At 37.9% G+C, this 22,438-nt stretch overlaps 1 protein-coding gene across 2 annotated transcripts in view; it reads left to right on the top strand.

Moving 5' to 3' along the window:
* Positions 1-3,790: 3,790 nt before the first annotated feature.
* The window catches only part of LOC139745314 (sodium- and chloride-dependent betaine transporter-like), a 100,824-nt gene continuing 82,176 nt past the window's right edge, over positions 3,791-22,438 (top strand). Inside the window, exon 1 of one of the 2 annotated variants that reach the window (XM_071655713.1) lies at positions 3,791-3,907. The gene's annotated coding sequence lies outside the window, so the exon portion shown is untranslated. Of the gene's footprint in view, positions 3,908-19,697; positions 20,198-22,438 lie in introns of those variants that run through there. The other variant, XM_071655712.1, reaches the window with a different exon arrangement.

Here is a 22,438-nt window from a genome sequence, read left to right as displayed (position 1 = left end):
CTTCTCTCTTTCAGAAGGCAGGGGGAATAATATTATCCTTAACATACATCAGTAACAAGTCGAAGAAATCTGCACTTTATTCAAAAAGTAAAGTTTTGTGAAATTCTCCTTTTATTTTCCTTATATATTGTTGTATACGCATGTGACATCATACACTGTAATAGTCTTCTCATCCAGCAGTGACTGCGCAGATACTTCAAACATTCATAACTTTTGAATGGATTGTCTGATTTTCCCCAAACTTTCACTCATATTGTGTTCTACTAATATTGTTGCCTTCACTCAATCCACATGTATATGAAGGTGGACTTGTCCTTTAAGCTTTGCAACTTCGCATTCGATTTAGTGGAGATACCTATAACCCCCCAGCCGTCCCCTAAACAAGCAAGCAAGCAAGCAAGCAAGCAAGCAAACAAACAAACAAACAAACACACAAACAAATATACCCCAAAACAAACATCAGTTTCCAACGAACTGATACGGCAATGATTATTCATCGACGAATATGGCATGACACTTGCCTGATGAATTGGGTCATTTTTCATCCTGAGGATGCAACAGCCACTGATGTTGTGTAGAAGACCACAGTATCAGATCATTTATGTATTAGTTAAACTCAGGTGGTCTCCCCGATGTGTTTTCTTCGATGTTTGTTAAAAATACTGAAGTTCATTCTTATCCTACTAGACAAAAAAATTATTTTCATCTTTCTCCTGTGCGGACCGTATCTGCTTTAAAAACAATAACTACAACAGGACCTAAAATTTGGAATGAATTGGAGAGAGAAATAATCCAATCTCAGTCTCTTAATTCATTTAAGCATAAACTTAAACTAGTTGTTTTTTTTAATTCATACTTATAGCTATTCTTCATTCCTCCTCGACATTCTCTATTCATACTTCGTATTACTGTCATTATCGATTATGTAACGTGTGCCTCGCTGGCGATTTCTTATTGTCTCCTGAACCTTCTTTTATTGTACCATGTATCTGATTTGAACCTCGCTCGGGTGATCACGCAACTCTCAAGAAGTCTTCAAGTCAATGTAGATTCCTCATATTTCACATGTTTATTGTATTCCTTATATTTCACTTGTTAAATTGTCTTAAAAACAGTACTTTGACAATTCATCCATGCTTTGTATTGTTATGTTTATGGTTTATCTATTTGTTGAAAAGTGGAATATGGAACAATAAAAGCAGAAGAAAGCAGTCGATATTGAAAAAACCGGAGAATGCTACAGTACAAATAATTCTATGCTCTATTTTGCTATCATTACTAAATTTTCAGATGAATTTATCAAGTAATATGATTAGATGACACATGCCATCTGTTGATAACGTGGTAATATGACTGAAAAGAGTCAACTGTCAATGTTTGAGTGTATTTTTATTTATGGTATTGCAAATAAGAAAAACATTACCGGGATAGGATCATCTCTACATTAACAATTTTTTTATTATTCTTTATTCGAATTTCGTTCAATTTCATATCACAAAATTCACGTTCACAGAAACAAAACAAAACGTTTTAGAAAGACAAATACAACACAAATCCATAAAAGCAAGCAAGCAAGCACACACACATACACACACACACACACACACACACACACACGCGTACACTTAAACTCGTGTTTGTAAGTTCACGTAAGCAGACGTAATATCTCCTTTCTCTCGGCACCCCTGGTTTCATTGAAACCCGCCTATAATCTCATCCTTTCTTTAATCACCACTTTTTCCCACTAACTTGTGTAAAAGCATTTGAGCCAAACAAACGCGGGTACCCTAAACGACCCCAACTACTCATAGTGGAGATAATACGTTCACCCATCCTCAACATCGATTCTACGGGCCCTCCGTATACTGCCTACCTTAGTACGCAATCGATTGATGTCATTGAATGGAAATTTCCCGCCAAAAGTGTACAGGAAACAAAGGCATGGATAATTCCTGATTCGGAACACTCGGTAGGACGGCCCGATACATGCTAGACGTATTAGAATAATGTTCAGAAACAATTAATAACTTCACGGATCGTCGAACATGCCTGCTCTTGTGAGCTGCAAAGCAACGTAAAGAAACAGACCATGAGTCGCAAACGTGTTGAGGCTGTATTGTGGGCGTGGTTTTTCAACTATCAACAATAATAATGCAGTTGTACAATTTGCTGTAGTTTCTTTGTAAGCCTAATTATATGCTGTTTAGATTGATATTATTATGAGCGCTTAGAGCGAACTGAAAACTCATTGTTGTTTAATACGCAGTTGAATACAATCTTTCATTCTTTTTTTTCAACAGCTGTATTCAATTCAATTCAATTCAATTCTATTCTACATGCTAAAAAGTATAAAAAACACAAATGCCACATGTACACGGACATAACATTATATTGCACATTAGGTTTACATAAGAAACAAAAGGAATGATGCAAACAGCTATAAGTAGCATGTGTGGGAATCAGAAAAAGACCATATAGGACTTATCAAGGCCGATTCCCTTACAAATGAGGCTACAAATTGCAATCAAAGATATACATTTTTAGAATGAATCTATACCATTAGAAATTATACGCAAAATTGCAAAAAAAGGACAAAATATCCCAATAATTATTCAGCTGCACTTTGGATTAAAAAAATTCTATATCTACGTTTAAAAGATGATAATGTAGGACATTCTTTGATAATAGCAGGTAACTCATTCCAGGACTTAGCTCCAATATATCTAATTGTAGTCTTTGAAAACTTATATTGGAAAAAAGGTAAACATAATGTTATTAGCACATCTTGTGTTATAACTATGGACTGCACTATTTTGAACCAATAACTTATGAAAGGTTACTGGTAAAACGCCTTTAAAATATGAAAACATAAATATGGCCACTTGTAATTGCACTATTTGATCAACTTTTATAAATTTCATTTTCTTGAATAATGTTGCAGTGTGCTCAAAAGGGCTTACGTCACAGACTATTCTTATTGCACGCTTTTGTAATAATAACACACGGTTTGATAAGTACAATGAAGTGTGACCCCACACTATTGCACAATAAGTTAAATGGGGGGAAATCATTGTGTGATATATGGTTAAAATAATCTTTGAAGGAAGTGCATATTTCAATCAATGTATCAATTACGGAACAGAAGATCGAATAAAAGGACTTCCTGCGTGTATTTTTTTTTTCAGATTATCGGGGGGGGGGGGGGAGATTTTCATCTGAAAAGCATTTCCTATTTAAAGTGGAAGAAAAGATATAAATATCACAACAACAATGGATATTGATAATCTGAACCACAATTACATTTAAACGCATGCATATGCACTAGTTGTATTTCTTCTTCTTTACGATTTCGCTGATATTTAAGCTTCAAAAAACAAATCAAATCCTTAATAAAAGTGACTTTCGAACGCGGCGCTTACATTCTGCAAGTATGACATCATTATCAATGACGTGTTCCCCCCCCCCCCCCCCCCCCCCCTTGAGCGTTCCCATAGTGTCGTTCTATTTGAATAACCAATGTCTCACTTTGTGCAATAGGATTATACCTATTGGCGGAATCGATGGGCGAAACCTTGAAGTAGACAATTCTCATTCAGAGAAGCCAGTGTGGAGGTGACTACGGTATGCGACGCGCGCGATTCGTTCCCATTCATTCTACCAGTTGTTCATTCATTCGTAGCGAGTACAGTAGACGTGAAGCGAGAGAAAAGAGCCGGCTTTTTCCCGCGACACGAGGCACTATCCACCTAGACCACGCGTTACACCGTCACTACGGGCTTGTTACTCCACGCGCTTCACCCAAACGCTCTTGCCGAACTCCGTGTTGTGCTCCTGGATTTTTAAAGACTTTTTATTTGAGACAAGCATTCAAACGCATTTTTTTTCCTTTCACGGCAGTCAAAATTCGGTAAGTCCTTGCACCTTCTTTTTCTTTGATTATTCATTCCTAACAAGGTTGGTAGGCATCACCAGTGCAACTGAGTGCCCTCATCCTTGTTTATTTTTGTAATGGAAATTTCCACTAACTCAGAGCGGATACGGGCGATCGGCTTTTAGGGTTAATAGTTTTGTCTGAGAGTGGCAAGATGCCAAGGCCTATGTAGCATTGTGCGTTTTACCTATTTTATTCGAAATGAATGAAATAATTTAACCTGCAGTTTGCTTGTGGCAGGGGAAGAAATTGTGACACTTTAACGCTGAAATCTTGTGTCCGTTTCTGGCACTTGACGGCCAGTTCCATTACCACATCACTGACATGACCATCGGTGACACCAATGTAAACAAAAATATCTTTTAGGATTCTTGGATTATTCTTTAGGGCCTATTTCGAGAATGACTCCCACCAAACTTTGATACATCCAAATTTCATCCGTTTCATAAACATTCAGGTATTATGAAAAGTCACATCGTTCTCAGGTGTGTGTTTTGTTTTTGTGAGTTTTTTTCAGTAATATGCTTTCTGTTTCAGTACAATGTGATACACAGAGAGTGTATCGAAAATGTAGTATGTGTTTCATATAATCTGTGATCTGTGAGAAAATGCTTATATTATGATACATCTCGCAGAGCTATATGATCACGGTACTATGTACGCACGAGATTCGGTGACAGTTCGGTCGTACACACGAGGGGTTTACTAATTGGACAAGACTTGGAAACGAGCATTGTACTCCCTTTGAACAGGCGGCAGATGAATCGATTTGATCAATAAACACACATTCAGCAGTCTATAAGGATACAGTGTGTACCACTACGCTCGTGAGTGTGTGTGCGCACCGCCCAAATGGCGGGAGAAGGCCTATACCAGCCGATCTGTGTGTCGGCGGAATAATCTAACTGGTATATACTCAGTAGCTGTCCCATGTTTCCATTTCCACGTGAAAATGTACCAATAAAATGAATTGAATATCTGAATTTGAAACCTGAACTCCGGCTACCAACTATACGTAGGCTTTAATCATATTTTTGTTATCATATTTATTGTTGTTATTATTATTATTATTATTATTATCGTAATTATTATTATTATTATCATTATTATTATTATCATCATCATCATCATCATTATTTGCAGTCGATTTTGTGTATCCATAACTTGTAAAACAGTGACATCAATCTTTAAATAAGACTATTGAATAATCATCTGGTCTATATGCACTTCCTGGTAACGTATTATCAATCCATCAACCTAAGTATCCATTTAGACTTCACGATTTTGATTGATAAGTTCTTTACTCACCCCAAGATCTATATAAAGTCATCACCTTCCTTCAATTCACAGTGGTGCATATCAATTCATGTTTCTACAATTTCCGCATTGTTTCATCTGAGCACAAGTAAATTTTATACAGTATGAACTTCCTCAATTGTTATGAAGGATATCATGTTCCTAATCGATAAATTTATTATTTGATACCGGATATATGAATATATATGTATATATATATATATATATATATATATATTATGTATATGATATTATGGCATATATACAGTGCGAGATATTGTTCCTGCCCTAAACGTGCGCGGTGCCTCATTGTGGGTAGCATAGTGAAAGAAATCAGACTTGAGGCGGACGTTGCTCTCTCTATATAATATACATGTATGTATGTATGATAAATATCTACATGTATATACATATATACATACACATATATATGTATATGATATATATATATATATATACATATATACATACATACATATATATATGTATATATACATATAATATATACATATATATATTTATACACAATACATGTAATATACGTGTACACATTATCATATTCTGCAAATTTTAATTTCAACAATACCCCAGCAGTTTAATTTGGATGTCTCTCTCGTCCAGTCGATATCAGCGAACAGTCCAGCTCACGCTTTGATTATGCAACAAACTGGCTGCTATTGGGATTTACGTAGAAATGGGTGAGATAAGTGGCTATTTGTGATTAACCCGTAAAGAAGGTTTTGCCTAGTCAAATGTTTGGTATGCCGAAACCCTTTGGCTATTAGCACTTCCTAAAATCTTATATAATCCCAGATTTTAGCACACGTTGAAATAATTGCTTGAGTGTTCAATAGGGGGAGGTTTCTGCGTACACCTACAGCAATCTTAAAACCATGTGTGCCATTCAATAATAGCAACACTTCAAGAAACTTAAATGGAACTGATACCAAAGCGAAATCAAGCTCAAAGAGCAGTAGATTGTGTCTATATATATGAATACACACTCAACCAAAAAAGTAAGTTCCCCGTAGCATTTTTGGATATATCTCAAAAAGTATTTTACCGAATTTCATAATTAAAACGGGAATGGACAGGGAATTTTATTACTCATAACATGAATGGCATATCATTGCCACCAGATATCATTATTGGTGTGAAAAATGCATTTTATGTCAAAATGCGTGGGGAAAAAAGTTGCACTTAAGGTTATATGAAGCATATTGTGTACATATCCTATGCACGTTAGCAAATGACCTTTTTAAATTGTTATGTAAATCTCAGGAATTTCTTCAGGTACAATGTGCTTCCCTATTAAACAGATGTTATGCATACTTTTTAAACAATAGGCCTTTTCAATGTCAAAATGTTGGTCGAAGCCATGTGCTTTTAGCAGAGAGCATGGGCCAACATTGAGCAGCGCTAAGGTCAAACTTCAGTTAACAGTATGAGGAAGAGATGCCGGCTGGTCATTGAAGCGGATGGTGGACATATCAATTACCCGGTATTAGATACTTCACTGTATGCTCATAAAAAAAAGAGATAGAGAAATATGCAATAAACCATGCTTAATAGTTCAGAATCATGAGTGATTGTTTGATTATTATTTAATTTGTGTAAAAAGTCAATGCAAATCACTGAAATGCAACTTTTTTTTTCCATGCATTTTGGCATGAAATGCATTTTTTTTCACACCAATAATGATATCTGATGGCAATGATATGCCATTCATGTTATGAGTAATAAAATTCCCTATCCATTCCCGTTCGAATTATGAAAATCGGTAAAATACTTTTTGAGATATATCCAAAAATGCTAGGGGGAACTTTCTTTTTTGGTTGAGTGCATATATATCTATATATCTATGCACCACTGTGAATTGATTGTGGTGATTGTACTCTGCTATATATAGCAGAGTATAGCACCACACTCTGCTATACATTATATATCATATATCATATATATATATATATATATATATATATATATATATATATACAGCAGAGTATGGTGGCCTGCGGTTAAGCAGCCAAAGTACTTTCCCTTCCGTAATTATGTTACATTATTCAAATTCAATTATAATGTGTCATTACATCTTTCAACACTTTATTAGTTGAAGTCCCATTACGTGAAACCTTTTTACATCGTGTTGTATCACCTGTCATGGCAGGCGATGAATCACTTATAAAAGTGTATGCAAGTCTAAGGTTTCATTTCAGTTTCATTACTAGAGAGGGAAATATTACTGTTATAGGCTATATACGATTTGTTAAGGAGAGACTGCATGTGTGTATAAATAACTATCTCCACTACATCATTCTATGGAATGTCGTTCTCTGTGGCCTATCCGTTTCCACATTCACCACCTAGTATGTGTTTTGTATCATGTATACCTGGGAGATGGGAAAACATAATGTTCTTCTTGCGCTGTGCATGCGTGGAGACTGGTAAGTGTATGTTGTATTGCCTGTCGACTGTCCATCTCCAGGACGAAGCTATTAAGGCGCGAGCAAAATGTATAGATCTTTATTCAATCAATGTGTTCACCGCGATCAACCAACACGTCAGACGTGAAAGTCCATTAGTCGTGTTATCTTTCATCCCTCATTCCTTCTTTCTCCTTTCCTTGCCATCCAACCCTCATCTCTCTCGTGTAAGCTGCTCTGGTTGTCATGGCAGCGGTTGTCGTCATTTCGGACTCTTGTCATCACAGTGTGGGTCCTGGATGCAGCCGCTCCTGTATCCATAATAGCCTTTTGACAAGGCCTCTTGGCTGAAGAATGAGACTAACTCGCTGCACCAGGCATTGCGAGAAATGGGTGAACATGAAACCGCCACTCGGCCTCGTCTTCACTCGTTTTCTCGCAGTCTCTCTCTCTCTCTCTCTCTCTTTCCAACCACGAGGCCTTGTCAAAAGGCTACTGTATCCAAGGCGCAGTTCTGATTTTCATCCGCATACAGTCCCAGAGGAGGGAAGGTCGTCAGTCTCCATATGCACTTCCGTGTCGTTTGCCCAATCACAGAATTTATATATAACACGCACACATTGTGACGCTTTGTACCTCAATGCAAACCGAACAAAGAAAGCAAGATTGTTTTCTATGATCACGTCAAATTTCCACGAACTTGAATATCATAGCGCAGCTCACCCTTAAAGGGGCATTCCAGACGATTTTCATAATTTCACATCATGTAGTACATAGATCAACAGCTCCATGTAAAGATTTGTGGTGTTTATTGTGGCTTTTCAGCAGAGAAAATATACTTTGAAAATCCTTTACCAAATTACACTGAACAAGGATGATGACATAATATGAGGCTCACCTATTTCAGAAATGTAGCAGTGTAATTCCATTACAATACTGCTTGCTTGCGAGTTCACCTGTGTATAATCTATGCATGCCTTCTTCTTTTGTTCTGCTTCCTTGTGCCCCAACTCATGCATTCTTATGGTGACCCTGCCATGTCATCATCCTTGTTCATTGCAATTTGTTATAAATTGTGAAATTTCTTCATCCCAATTATCATAAATTCTGAAACTATTTCCTAAGTATAATTAATTTATAGTTGTTCAAATGTAAAAATCTGAAAATCATCCGGAGGTCTCCTTTAAGGGCTGACAAAACTACGAGCTGAATAGTTGATCAGATTTTTTTTTTTCCAATTGTGTGGATATAAAAAAGGTATATTGTTCGCCCTATATGTTTTCAATCTCTATAACACAAACAGTACAGATACCAAACGGTTATTGGTCTATGACCACCTTCTGTTTTTTTTTTCCATATGCGATGCTCGTTACAAAAAGTAATCACCGATGGGAAATTAAAGAAAAAAGTCCTGTACTAGCACGGTAAAAGAAGATCAAGGCAGTTATTACCAGGATTCAAGAGTAACAACTACTAATGAAGCGCATTTGTATGTGATGGAGATTAAATTGTTTCAGTATGATACCACGTAACACGCCTTTGGGAGAATTGTAAAACTTAATGACTCTTTACAGCAATCTCCGTAAAATAATTTCAGATCATCAATGAAAATTATGACAATCCGGCTCATACACCATCGGAATAGTGACAGTGAGCTAATTTGTTATTTGGAAGTATCCGTATCATCTGCATGGATATAGCTTTATATACAGGCAAAATATGTCCTCGGGGCAGTGTGAATTCTGATTTTAAACATCAACATATAAAGCGGGATAAAGGAAACATATAACAGTTGGAGTAACTTTGAGCATTTATACGTGTCACTAACCTTGACACAACAGTGGCGAATATTCTTCTGTGTGTGTGTGTGTGTGTGTGTGTGTGCGTGTTTTTGCTTTTGTTTTTGTTTGTTGTTTGTTGTGGGTGGGTTTTTTTTTTTGGGGGGGGGAGGTAGTAGACTCACTGATTAAGGTGTATCACTTCTGGCCTGATTTCCAATCTCACCATGGAAAAAAATTCCCCTGTACCTTCCTCCTCAGAAAACCGTCGCCACTGTTGATATGAAGGTTGGAGAAGCTGCCTTTGCACTGACGGGGAAAGTGTGTGTGTGTGGGGGGGGGGGGGTAGGCTAAGGGGTGGTGGTGGTTGTGAGGGGAGGGGGGTTCCTGCTGGTGACTTAAAGTGATATTCTTATTATCATCATCATCATCGGGTCAGCGTCCCCTCCCCCGGGATCATAACTCCTGTTGATAGAGGGGATGAAAAAGAGAGCCCTGACCGTGACGGCTAGAAAAGAAATGGAGGAGACAAAAAGAGTCTGCAAGAGATGATGGTAGTACACTGGAGGAATGATATGAGGCGATATCCTCTCAAGACAGAAGGCAAAACATGGTTCTGTTTGCTTTTCTCTGCGATCACGTCAGCCTAGGCAGAGAGAACAAATACGAAGAGAGGAGATGGAACACGGACAGACCTAATAGTAGCGAGTAGATCGAAGCCTGTATACACGAATAAAAATATGGCGATCTGCTTTTCCGTTACTTATGGATGTTCTCAACCTTGTTCAGCTTTATCTCTGATGTCGGGATAAAAGTCTTTTCCACTCCTTTTTTATTGGATTTCCTTCAAAAATCTATTCATGTCTTAACCCTTTTAATCACTCAAAAATTTCTCAACTTTTACTGTTTTGCAACTGCAATCGAATTGCAATCAATTTCTGATGAGATATCCGAAAATATCATTCACAAAGATAACTAATGACTTGTAAAGACAACACATAGCCATCTTCAGTAGACGTAAAATTGTAGTTTATTTGCATGAGGTCAACTCTGGATCAAATCATTCCCTAGGCCAAGCGATAATTAGCAAGTGATACAATTCTAGTTAATCATCTTGAGACTATCAAAGAACTATAGGCAAAGCAAAATAATTCATGTTGACTTGTGTGGAACAGATACGAAGAGAGGACACTGAAAAAAGTCAGGACACATAACGACGTAGCGGGAGATCTACAGATATAAAGAGCTACAGATGGAGAAATGTGAAAGTGGGAAGAGAGAGGATAAAGGGAATGGACAGACAGAGATATGGAGAAAGGAAAAACTGGAACGAGAGAGAGAACTTGAGAAAATGTAGGGGGAAAAAGATGTGATGGAAAGAGTGAGCTAAGAGGTGCTAATGAGCAAAGGAGCGAGGGGTGACAGGCGCGCAATAACTGCATGGGCGCGATAGGAGACCGTTGACAACATAATTATTTGAACTTTGGAGGCTCATATGCCACAACTAGTTTGTGAAGAGGGGCAGGGTGCAGTGTCGTATCATAATAATGGTGGGCAGCTTGTAAGGAGAAGTACTTGAAAGAACTTAACTGTCTATCATCTCGAGCAGTGTTATCCAAGGTGATGATTTTTCGACATCATCGTACAAAAATTTGGGTGAAGGAGATGTTTCGTTTTTAGCTATATACTTCTCTTTTAATTGCAATGCACTTCGCTTCCACAGAGAATGTTGCACATTCATCATAAGTATATAGACACATACTATACGCTGTAAGCGTATGTCGTGGTTATATCATTACACCATGTCTAGAGCATAATATGCATTAAATTATCAAAGCATCCCCCACTGTGCACAGTTTAAAAACCTCTCTCTTCATCCCCCCCCCCCCTTCACCTTACCCCTGACCCCATCCTATAGCCTCGCCTTTCAGCGTCACGTCGCTTGGACTAGCGGGACTTTTCTTCTCAAAGTAATTCTCATTCTCGTGGGATGATTCAGGGATCCCGAATGCAGCATACGTCATTACTTTACTGGCTGACGTCATCCCAGCGCGAGGCGCGCACGTGATATAATACCCCGCACAGAATACCACCCGCCACTGCACTATTTGGACTGTGTTTTCATCCTCGCATGTCAACAGCACGCAATCATGCTATTCCTGTATTTCCTTCATGAGCTCGCCCTCCTTTTCATTCCTTTTATTTTCTTAAATTTGCCACTTATATATAAACTCTGCCCTTCCCATTGGTGACAGACTGTAAAAAAGAAACATTAGTCCCATGCCACTCTGCAGTGTTTAATATTAAACGTTCGAGTACACCACTGGCTCGTGCAATGAGATACATGTATAGATATTGCAAAAGAGAAAAGGTGAAATTTGGATTTTTTATGTATACAGACAGGCAGTAAATAGGCACATATTTGTGGACAGTATTTTGATACAATTTATATCATGATCTATTATAGTCGCCACACACATTGAGTCTCTCGTATACAATAACTCGCCTGTAGAATGTTGTAATCAATGTATACACAATGTCATAATTATGATGTCACTATTAATGCGTCGCGCACACACTGCGCAATCTCAGAAATTAATGAGAGAACAAGGCACCACAGAGGCCTTTACGTGAGATGCAGAAACTGCGTGGACGGAGAACTGGGACTAGTGGGACAGGAACTGGTGGCGGAAGCTTTAACTCTGATTAAGAATTGTAACTAATTCTCTCGCTGGTACACAGGGACGATATAACAATGTTGATGGCCAAAGGAGGTAAATGAAAGGTGGTCATTTGTGCATTACTGTATTAGACATCAGGCAGCCGCTGTATATGTAAAAGATAACGTCCTTTAAGCATAATTTATCACTTGGAGAGCTCATAGTGGCCGCGTAGAACAGGTGGCAGCTATGTTAAGGTGAGACTTTAATTAAAGTCCTGAAAAGGGTGCGACCTTGACGACAAGTCTTTCCTGTTTTTGCTGCCTATGACGAAAGTAACAATGTCATCTCTAATGAAACTATAGTCCTTGATTTTGTCCTGTTCTCTCTAAAGCCTCTTTTGATCAATCTTTTGTTGTTATTGCTGTTGCGGAGGATTGGTGGGGGGGGGGGGGTGTAGGGTGATCTCCTTTCTAGACTAGAATTGACTAGAATGATCTCGATCTTGTTCGTTTAAGCTCTGAGACCAGAACGTGTCCTTCCCACTCCTTTTTCACTGTGGGTTTCCTTAAAAAATCCTGCTCAAGTCTTAACCCTTTTAATTGCTCAAAAATGTCTCAAAATTTACTGTTGTGCGACTGCAATGGCTTGCAATCAACTCCTGACGAGACATCAGAAAGAATATTGAAATATGACAAGTGAAGGCAACACACAGCCATCTTCAGTAGATGTAAAATTGTAATTTATCTACATGAGTAAACTCTCGATCAAATTGTTCCGTAAGCCAATTAGCTATTAGCAAGCGATACAATAACTTTAAACCGTCATCTTGAGACTATCAAAGGAACTATTCAATGCAAAATAATGCATGTTGACCTGCGTGGCTTCATGATATCTTCATTACTACTCTTGTCCAAATAAATACCTAAATACGTGTCATATGTTTTATTATACTTTTTCTACTACTTTTCTTCAGATCTCTTGGATGCCTCTAAAAAAGGAACAAACAATTAAATTAAAAGAAAGAACGCTCCAGACCGACATTCTGTCAGTGACGTCATCTGTCAAGCATTGAATTCCCAAGTAATGACATAATTAACAAAGCGATGCACGTTTGCCCATACGGAGCATAACTTCAATGTTTCTGTGTTACTAATATGATATTAACAGAGGACATAACAGGAAAACACACAACTTATACCCAGTCTATTGGACGCTATTGGCGTCGAAAGAAATATTTGTTCGTTTTTCGTTTGTTTATTTGTTTGATTTTTGTTTTACAGTTTTTTACATCGATTTGCTTATGTAAAAGGCAATGCAACAGGTGTACTCTAAACTTGAGTTCTTTGTGCAAATAAGCATAAGAGGCGAGTGTAAGATTTTCTTGGTTCGGCAGGTGCAAATTTAGTGTTGGTGGAATTTTATCACCCTCTAAGGAACATTTTAAAGGTCAATTATCATTTTTGCAAACGTCACGAAACTTTGCATTGTTCAAAAAATAATGTCTTCAAGACATCGTGTGTGAAACTAGTATTAATCTCGGAGTTTTAAGATAACTGAAAAATTAACCCACGCATTGTCACTCTAAAAGCCGCTCCCCTTCCGTATAGAGAAAGACTGGTGTTTTTCTTTTTTTTTAATGTCCGAATAAATTCGTTGGAAATCCAGAGAATCGCTTTTCCCTCCGTCTAAAAGAAGTTTCCAATTTAGGTTTTCCAAGGACCGGTCTGAATTGCCTACCTCCATATATAGCGGCTTGTGAAAAGAATTTCATTTTCAGGGTTTGCGAGAGGGACACGGGCATTGTAAGAAGGATTTTTAAAAATGACATCAATGAAACTTTGCATGGTTTAAGAATGTCTGCAGACATCGTTATGAAATCGTGTATACGGTAATCCACCCTTGAGTTTTTAAAGGGGCATTCCAGACGATTTTCATAATTTCACATCATCTGGTACATAAATCGACAGTTCCATGTATAGATTTGTGGAATTTATTGTGGTCCTCGAGCAGAGAAACCAATACTCTGAAAAACCTTAAACAAATTACACTGAACAGTGTTGATGACATAGGAGCCTCACATATTTCAGAAATGTAGCAGTGTAATTCATTATAATACTGCTTGCTTAAATAACAAGTTCACCTGAGGTGTAGAAGTTTATGCATGCCTTCTTTTGTTCTGCTTCCTTGAGCCCCTGCTCATGCATTCTTGTGGTGAGGCTGCCATGTCATCATCCTTGTTCATTGCAATTTGTTATAAATTTTGAAAACAGTTTTATTCCTCATCCCAATCACTGCAAATTCTGAAAACTCTGTACTCAGTATAACTAATTTATAGCTGTTCAAATGTAAAAGGCTGAAAATCATCCGGAGGTCTCCTGTAAAAAAGAAATGAAAAACTAACCAAGTGTAGCTCGAATATACGCCCCCTTTGTGTATCGAGAAAAGCTGATGGATTTTTTCCCCTTCCCGATGTCCGAATAAATCCACTAGAAATCCACTGAAGTATTACTTCCCCATTCATGTAAAAGAAGTTTCCAGTTCAGGTTTTCTAAGGACAGGTCTAATTTATACCTCTACAATATATCGGCTTATGAAAGGAATCTAATTTTCAGGATTTGCAAGAGAGACATGTGCACTTTAAGAAGGATAAAGAAAAAATGACAGGATGAGAGAGATAAAGAGAGAAAGAGAGAGAGAGGAAGATCGGCAATGATTCAGAAGGACATGAAACAAGCAACCAACGACTTAATGTAGATATAAAGAGTTTAAATGCAAACAACGATTTATCCATCTGTCTTATCGAAGTGAGTTATGATTGTAGCTGCATGCTCAAAAACAAAGAAAATAATTACAATGATATCTATTGTGATTATCTTGATATCTTTAAAGATTTTAGTTGTTACGTAATGAGTGCAGTATGGTAGACCGGTCATGTAATGTATCTAGATTTTTACGCATGCTTTGTTTACAGAAATTACCTTAACTAACACAAAGCTTGTCGCAAGCTTGCCGTACCTAGCAACAACTAAGGGAGCCGATGGAGTTTAATGGGAGGTGAATGAAATTCATCTTTGATAGGCTGTGCGGTAGGAAAACAGACATAAATAAAATTAATACGCATTTGCAGAACGGTCTGTTGAAAAGATTTACCAATAAATTTTTTATCTGTTTGATGATGACCTCACTTAAAACCTTTGAAAAAAGGGTGTTTTTCTGTAAGTTCTTGCATTCAGATTGTTTACACATTATGAAAATATACGGTCCACTGACCAGCGAGAGGAATTCAGGCTGTGAAGCGCCGCGACTCGTTGCGGATAAGGTTTTAGTGACCAAAATAAAATGATTTCGGAGGAACTCGGTGAGTTCAAACCTCTCCGCAACCGACGCAACATATAGAACTGTGTGCCCGCATTCCTGTCAAAATAAGCCCTGTGTACCGTATCATGCCTTCAGTCCCCACCCCTAGCCGACTTCCCCTTTCTTTTATGCCACAACGGATCGACCTATGCTCTGTATTAGAAAAAGAAAAGATGGTATCACTTGACCAGGTCTGTTCAAAACTTTTCGAAAAATCATGCTAAGAAACAAACAAGCAAACAAAACGCCGGCAAAAAACAAAAACATAAAAGAAAATAAAGTAAAAAAACTGCATAAAATACACGCACAAAAGAGCCCAATATATTCTCCTTTTACACCGGGGGTAACAATGCGTGTCATGAAATCTAGACCATATTCAGCTGAAGGGGTAACGCATCATGCGGCCTCACCTCAATGTAATGCTTACAGATACACCAGTGATGAGGGGATGGCATATCACCCACACAAAACTGATCTCCCGCTTCTTTTAGACCACAATGGACTTGTGCTCCGTATAAAAAAAAGAGGCCGTCACTAATTGACCAACTTCATTCAAAATTTTTAGAAAATCATGCTGACAAACAAACAAACAACCAAACAAACGCCGGCAAAAAAAGAGGAAAATAAAACATCTCCTAACCCTTCTGGAAAGAACAGAATGTCCCACAGTGTTAAACACCACGTGAAACACTGTGTGAACACATTATGAACGGTGTGAATTCTCTTCACATCGTTTTAACATTGTGAACACATCGTGTATCGTCATTCACAGTGTGAAACAGAATGTTACTTTGTGAACACTGTGAAAAACCACAGCACCATGTGAAATCGTGTTCACGCTGTTAGATTCGAGCGTTTTCACATATCCGAGTATGGTGAACACACTGTATATAGGACGCTGTGTTCTTTTCTGCAGTATCGAAAACACACATTTTTTTGTGTGTCAATCTTTTATTCTTCTTTCTTTTTTCATATAAACAATGATAATTTAATGCAAATTAGTTAATTGCAAAATACAAATTTCATTATGACAACTTAAATTCCACATTGTCAATATTACGAACGAAAAAGAAAGAATTTTGTATATGAAGAGGGATACATGCACACACACACGCGCGCGCGCGCGAGCGCACACACACACTCACACACACACATACACACACACACTCACACACACAAGAAGAAGCAAAGACACTTGTATTCTCCTTTATACGGGGGGGGGGGGGGAGGTAGCAATGCGTGTCATCCAACCCAGATCATCTTCAGCTGGAGCAGCACTTTGTCGACAAAATATATACTGATCACGCTTTTCATCCATCAGTAACTGTTGTCTTTGGTTGCTGTTTTTGTTTTTTGTATGTCTTTCATTATGATTGGCATTATAGTTGTAGCTTTGTCCAAGTCTCAATCAGCAAAATGATCACATAACTTTAACGTGATGCCCGAAATGGCTAGCTATCAAATTAGTATAATTAAAAAGGTGTTTTAATTATTGATAGGGTCGGCGCAAGGATAACCCCACCTACCCCTCCTAAAAAAAGCCACACACACACAAAAAAAACAAAACAAAACAAAATCTATTAATGAGAGACGTAGACATCCGTGCTACTATAGATATTCACTGTTGGATCACGATTCATATTAAACATTTTATAGGTCTCGAATAGAGAATATAATGTCCATTTGTATTTCACATATAGTATCAGATCCAACAGATTCACGCTCAGATGTTATGCTGGAGCCGAAAGCCCGCGTGCTTATAAAAATGCCGTAGTCGTTTAAATCATTTTTTATTGGGAAGGGGGTGGGGGTGTCATTGAGGGTGTCACGGTGCTGCTTCCGCCTTTGTAGCGGGTCAAGGGTACGAGTTTGATGAATGTAACTCATCCGGCCATTGAAATTAAGGGTATACTTACGAGTAGATGAACGGGCGAATCTCATAGTGGTCTGAAACGCATACAGTTCATACTCAAGAATCGAAAAGGCAGATTCTACATTTTTTTTTTTTTCTGGTAAAAGATTGGTCTTTGTACTTGTACTTTGTTTTCGGGGAGAAGAATGAGCACACTTTGATAAACTGGAGATGATAAAAATTAGGGGATATTTAGGATGAACATAGATCTCTTGAAATGGTGCAAAACGGATATCGTTTCTCCTGTTAAAGAGATGGGCGTTTTCATAGCCAATTCTATAGACTCCTACGAAGTGTGAGACGCACATGCATAGTAGTGCTGTAATGGGCAGTACAATGCCAGTGTGCACACTGCGGAGCGGCACTATCACAACCTTTGCGCCGCTGCATTATGCGCATCTTATTACCGACACACGCAACACTATCCGCCGTACTTTTACTCGTACCACGCCACATTCCGTCGCTCTGAATTTTTAAGGTGTTAGAGGACTTTCTAGTATAAGACTGCAAGCAGCATAGAGTTGTAAAATACGTATAATATGCTAACTATATCATGATTACATTATATCAATTTTTATCACAATGAAATGATTATATTAAAATTACACAATATCAATGTACACTACTAACCACATGTGTGTGTGTGTGTGTGTGTGTGTGTGTGTGTGTGTGTATGCTCTTGCCTGATGTCCTTTTTACCGTTAAAGATAACTTCGATGGACAATAAACTAGACAACGTCTTTTGTATTATCAGTTGTATTCACAAAGAAATGTTTTAAATTAACAATATCTTGATATTTTATGAATGAAATAGTATGGGGACATTGATGTTTATTGAGATCATTCTTTTCTCCGTTGTAGTATCATGTTGCCAATTTTCTGTATCTTTCCTCTGTGTTTACTGAAAGTGTTGAATAAATCGCAATCTCAATTACACCATTATATACATTTCCTATAGAAATCGCACTGACACGCGAACTCCTGTTTGATTCATAAAGATGAAATTATGCCGGTGGTATAAATATCACAAGACCTTCACAATAAAAACGTAGTAACGCAGAATGTTTTGAAGGTATCTATGGAGGAGTGTTCAAATGGAGAAATTTCTCATTTGAGTAAAAACTCAAAACAAAAGAAAAACACCTAATAATAATGATGATAATAATAATGAAAATAATAATAATACCAACAATGATATTAATAGTGATAATAATAATAATGATACTAAAACAACATCAATAACACTAAACTATTGTTGTCATCCCTAGGTGTCAAAGTTGATTATTTTGATAGGATGATATGAAAAAAAAAATGTAAAGCGAAATGTGCAAAGCTCTTTACATAACGACACGGAATGAACATTTTTAGACATTATTAACAAAATAAACAAGCGAATGAATTGAATATTACAAGCTGAAATAGTCCTTAGATTACATAATCATTGTTCTTTGAATAGATGATTTTTTAATTAGTTTGTTTGTTTGTTTTTTTGCAACCGTTTCTTTTTGAAATTATGAAGTAAATAGTTAATTTGTGATGTTCTGTGCACTAAGCATGTTATATGAATGAAAACACCCGGCAGTCCAGTTATATGACCATGTGACGAGGGTGGTCTGTATGATGTTAATATAGATGTGCTCTCTAAAGACATTGTTTGTCCAAGTCAACTCAATGATATTACAGATGGTCAGTTATACATTACCCCCATATATTGAGGCCCTCGCAGAATGTTTGACAGGAAAAAATGACACTCATGCTATATCAATTATTTTTCCTCAATATCCCGCCGACATAAAGCGACATAAAAGCGACATGAACCAATTATGTTTTACGAGGATTAAAACAATGACCACATAGCCATAATGATAATGGACATTTTATTCTCATGATTAAGAAGGTTTCCGTAGCTCCTGCACTGTCTAATCTGCAATCCGGTGTAAATGTGTAAATGTGTATTAACTTTTGTCTGTGTATCAATTTACCCAATACCGTATGCACACGTACTCCCGTATCTCGCACACTCCCCCCTCCCCTGCATCTCCCCACCGCCACCACCACCCTTCCACCACCCCTGTTTCTGTCAACCCTCTGTGAACATAAATACACGCATGCGCAGTACCATTTTCTACGACATGCTCCCAGCGATGCAGAATACACACGCATGTACACTGTCTGTCGTGAATGCTCTCTCGCACTATTTAATACACACATGCGCAGTTCGCCCGAAACTACCTCTCGGGTTCATGCACACCCGCGTGGGGAAACCACGAGTGAACATCGCCGCCCGTACACATTCGAGCTTGTAATGTGTCCGTGACATCGCTTTTTAGGAGCAAATAGCTTTCGGAAGCAGGCTGTTGGGCCGTATACTGTACTCATCTGAAGCTGTTGGTTGTCGCACGCCGATATTATATCGCGCCAATCATAACTGTGTGTATTTTGTCATTGACAATCACAATATTTTGCCTGTGTATCAATTGTCGAAATACAACCCAACAGGCACTAAACGAGACGTTGAAGCTTGCCCTTCTCGATTGTAATATTACTGTGTGCGAGTGAATTTTACGATTCACGTCCTTTTTTATCCCTGTGCTGTGGCCGCTGTTCACTCTGTGGGTCGCCGAACGCTATCATACACATGGAAAGAGCGAGAAACCTTGTGAAGACACCACCGACTTCATCTACAATATCCGTCCATATATTGCCAAATTGTATTTCCATACATTCTTTTTCTTGCCTTTTACTTCCATCGGTCCGCCTATCCTGATCCAACCCCTCGTGTCTTCGTCAGACTTCTCTTTGTTCGCGCGCTTCTATTCCGGTCCAGCAATAAGAACGTAAGTGTATATACACAGTTATTGATAAACCGGTATGATCATTTACCCGTGTATTTCCGTCGGGAAGGGTGCAGCCAATTCAAACGCTCTCAACAATCCATGAAGGCAATATACATAGTTTATCTTTTTTATACAGTCTATCCAAATACTGTGAGTGATATGCGTTATCACGTACATTAAATACACCGTACTATATTTGTCCATCTTACGATGCATGACGCCGGGCACTATTGCAGCATGATTTGTTTCCCTGTCATGGCGATGGCGGAACATGCATAGAAATTTACTTAAAGCTTGCTCATGTGGCGTCTCCTATATAGCTATCTTTAAGAATGAAAAAACCGAAGAAAAAAAAAACAATGGGATCTTGTCATGTGTCAGTGATTGCATACCCACGATGATACCAGGTTGGAACAGTTTAATCAAGGCGCGCCATTTTAAGTACCTCGTTCAGAGCGTGACTCTGCTCTGGCCATGCTTGTAATTTTCCATTAGACTTTATTAAGCTTAAGGAAGTTGTGCGCGAAAGAAAACGTATATTCCGGAAAGAAAACCGCTGGCGGATTTGCTGTTGATAGCTTATTGACTTTCATTATTGATTTCTCTCAGAGTAGAAAACTATCGTATTTAACACTGATTTAGAAGACTAAAATAATATGTATATATATATATATTTTTTTTGTTTTTTTTGCCCTGCACTCTTTCACAGAATAATTTTTATGATGCATATAACAAGGCACACATGATTCTACTTTCCATCCGAGACAAGAAGTGTGTTTATCTGGTTTTACTATAGATCTAAGCAATGACAGTGTGGGTGTGGTTTGTGTGTATGTAAATGTGCATGTATGCTCAGTACATGCGTGCGTGCTGTAGCGGTATTTCCCCCTCGTGTCCTCATGTTTTGAGTTGCCTATTTTTTTGTATAGTATGGTTGCTTTGTTTTGTTTGTTTGTTTTGTTTTGTTTTCAATGCACATGACAAGTGTGTGTGTGTGTGTGTGTGTGCCCAGAATACTGAAGATTAAGTAATGAGCTTGTCTGTTGAGTTAGATAATAAAAGGAGTTTAACACTATTAATCGAAATCCATGACGTCACAGCAGAGGAATGAACACACAGTGGTATAGCAGAACCCGTACATATATATAAAACGGGAAGTCACGGCACTAGAAGTGCCAGCAAGTCTTCTATCAAGCAGGACGTCTGCTATAGCTAGCCATTCTGGTCACGTGACCATGTGTTGTGAATCCATTTATACTCTTCTTACACAATTTAGATATGTTTATATATATTCTTGTAACGTTAAGCTTTAAACCAATTTCTGCGTCTTAGATATTCAGTATTCTAGTCTTTCCTTCAATTTTAATCACTAAAATGAGGTTAAAACTACAGCGAAGTATAAAGGACACCAAACACACAACGACAACAATATAATCCAACTTTCAAATATACGAGTACATATAATAGTGAGTATAAGTAGGCTTAATTAACCACTCAGATTGTTGTAATAAATACTTGGGCCTACTGGTGAAATAATCGGATCGTTTTGATGAAAGTGATCACTGGAAAAGTATTAAATTGACCAGATTTGTCTTTGAGAATAGCATAAGAGTATCCATCATTTTCAGTTTCATTTATCTGAGAACATGAAATCATATTAGGTGGACTATCAACATGCATATATAAAATTATAACCAAAGATGTGCCAAGACGATAAAACAAAATAAAGCAATTTATTTAAGAATGTGCATAGCAGTCATTATTTTGATGAGAAGAGCAATGTAGCGTTGTTTTGACTAAGCCGTGGAAATAAACCCAGTGTTTCCTTCCAGAATACACTGATATAGGCCTAATTGAAATCATATCCACACACACACACACACACACACGTGATAACAATTCAGTATATTTCATTCTCATTCCATTCCCAGTTGAATTTGTCAACATCAAACAACCTGAACGACACTCCAGTCAGTAGGCCTACACCAGGAATTTTATTGTAGGAAGCATCACCGTTGCCACTTTGATTGATGCCTTGTTACTTTAAAAGACTTCGTATTATAGTCATCTAAGAAACTCATCAGCGCCGTCCACATCGTAACGTGCTCAGTGCAGGCGTGTGCCCATAACATACAGGATTGTACCAAGCTCTTTCGAGACGTACTCCCATAGTAACCAAAATTGTACATGAACCCGACTGACCCGCCCCGCTTTTCGACAAAAGCGCGCCAAAGTGAAGGC

This window comes from Diadema antillarum, unplaced genomic scaffold (genome assembly GCF_040938485.1).
Source record: "Diadema antillarum isolate AM-2024a unplaced genomic scaffold, OU_Dant_1.0 seq00001251_RagTag, whole genome shotgun sequence".
In the NCBI taxonomy this organism is placed as follows: domain Eukaryota; kingdom Metazoa; phylum Echinodermata; class Echinoidea; order Diadematoida; family Diadematidae; genus Diadema; species Diadema antillarum.
This window is presented reverse-complemented; position numbering and strand designations above follow the sequence as displayed.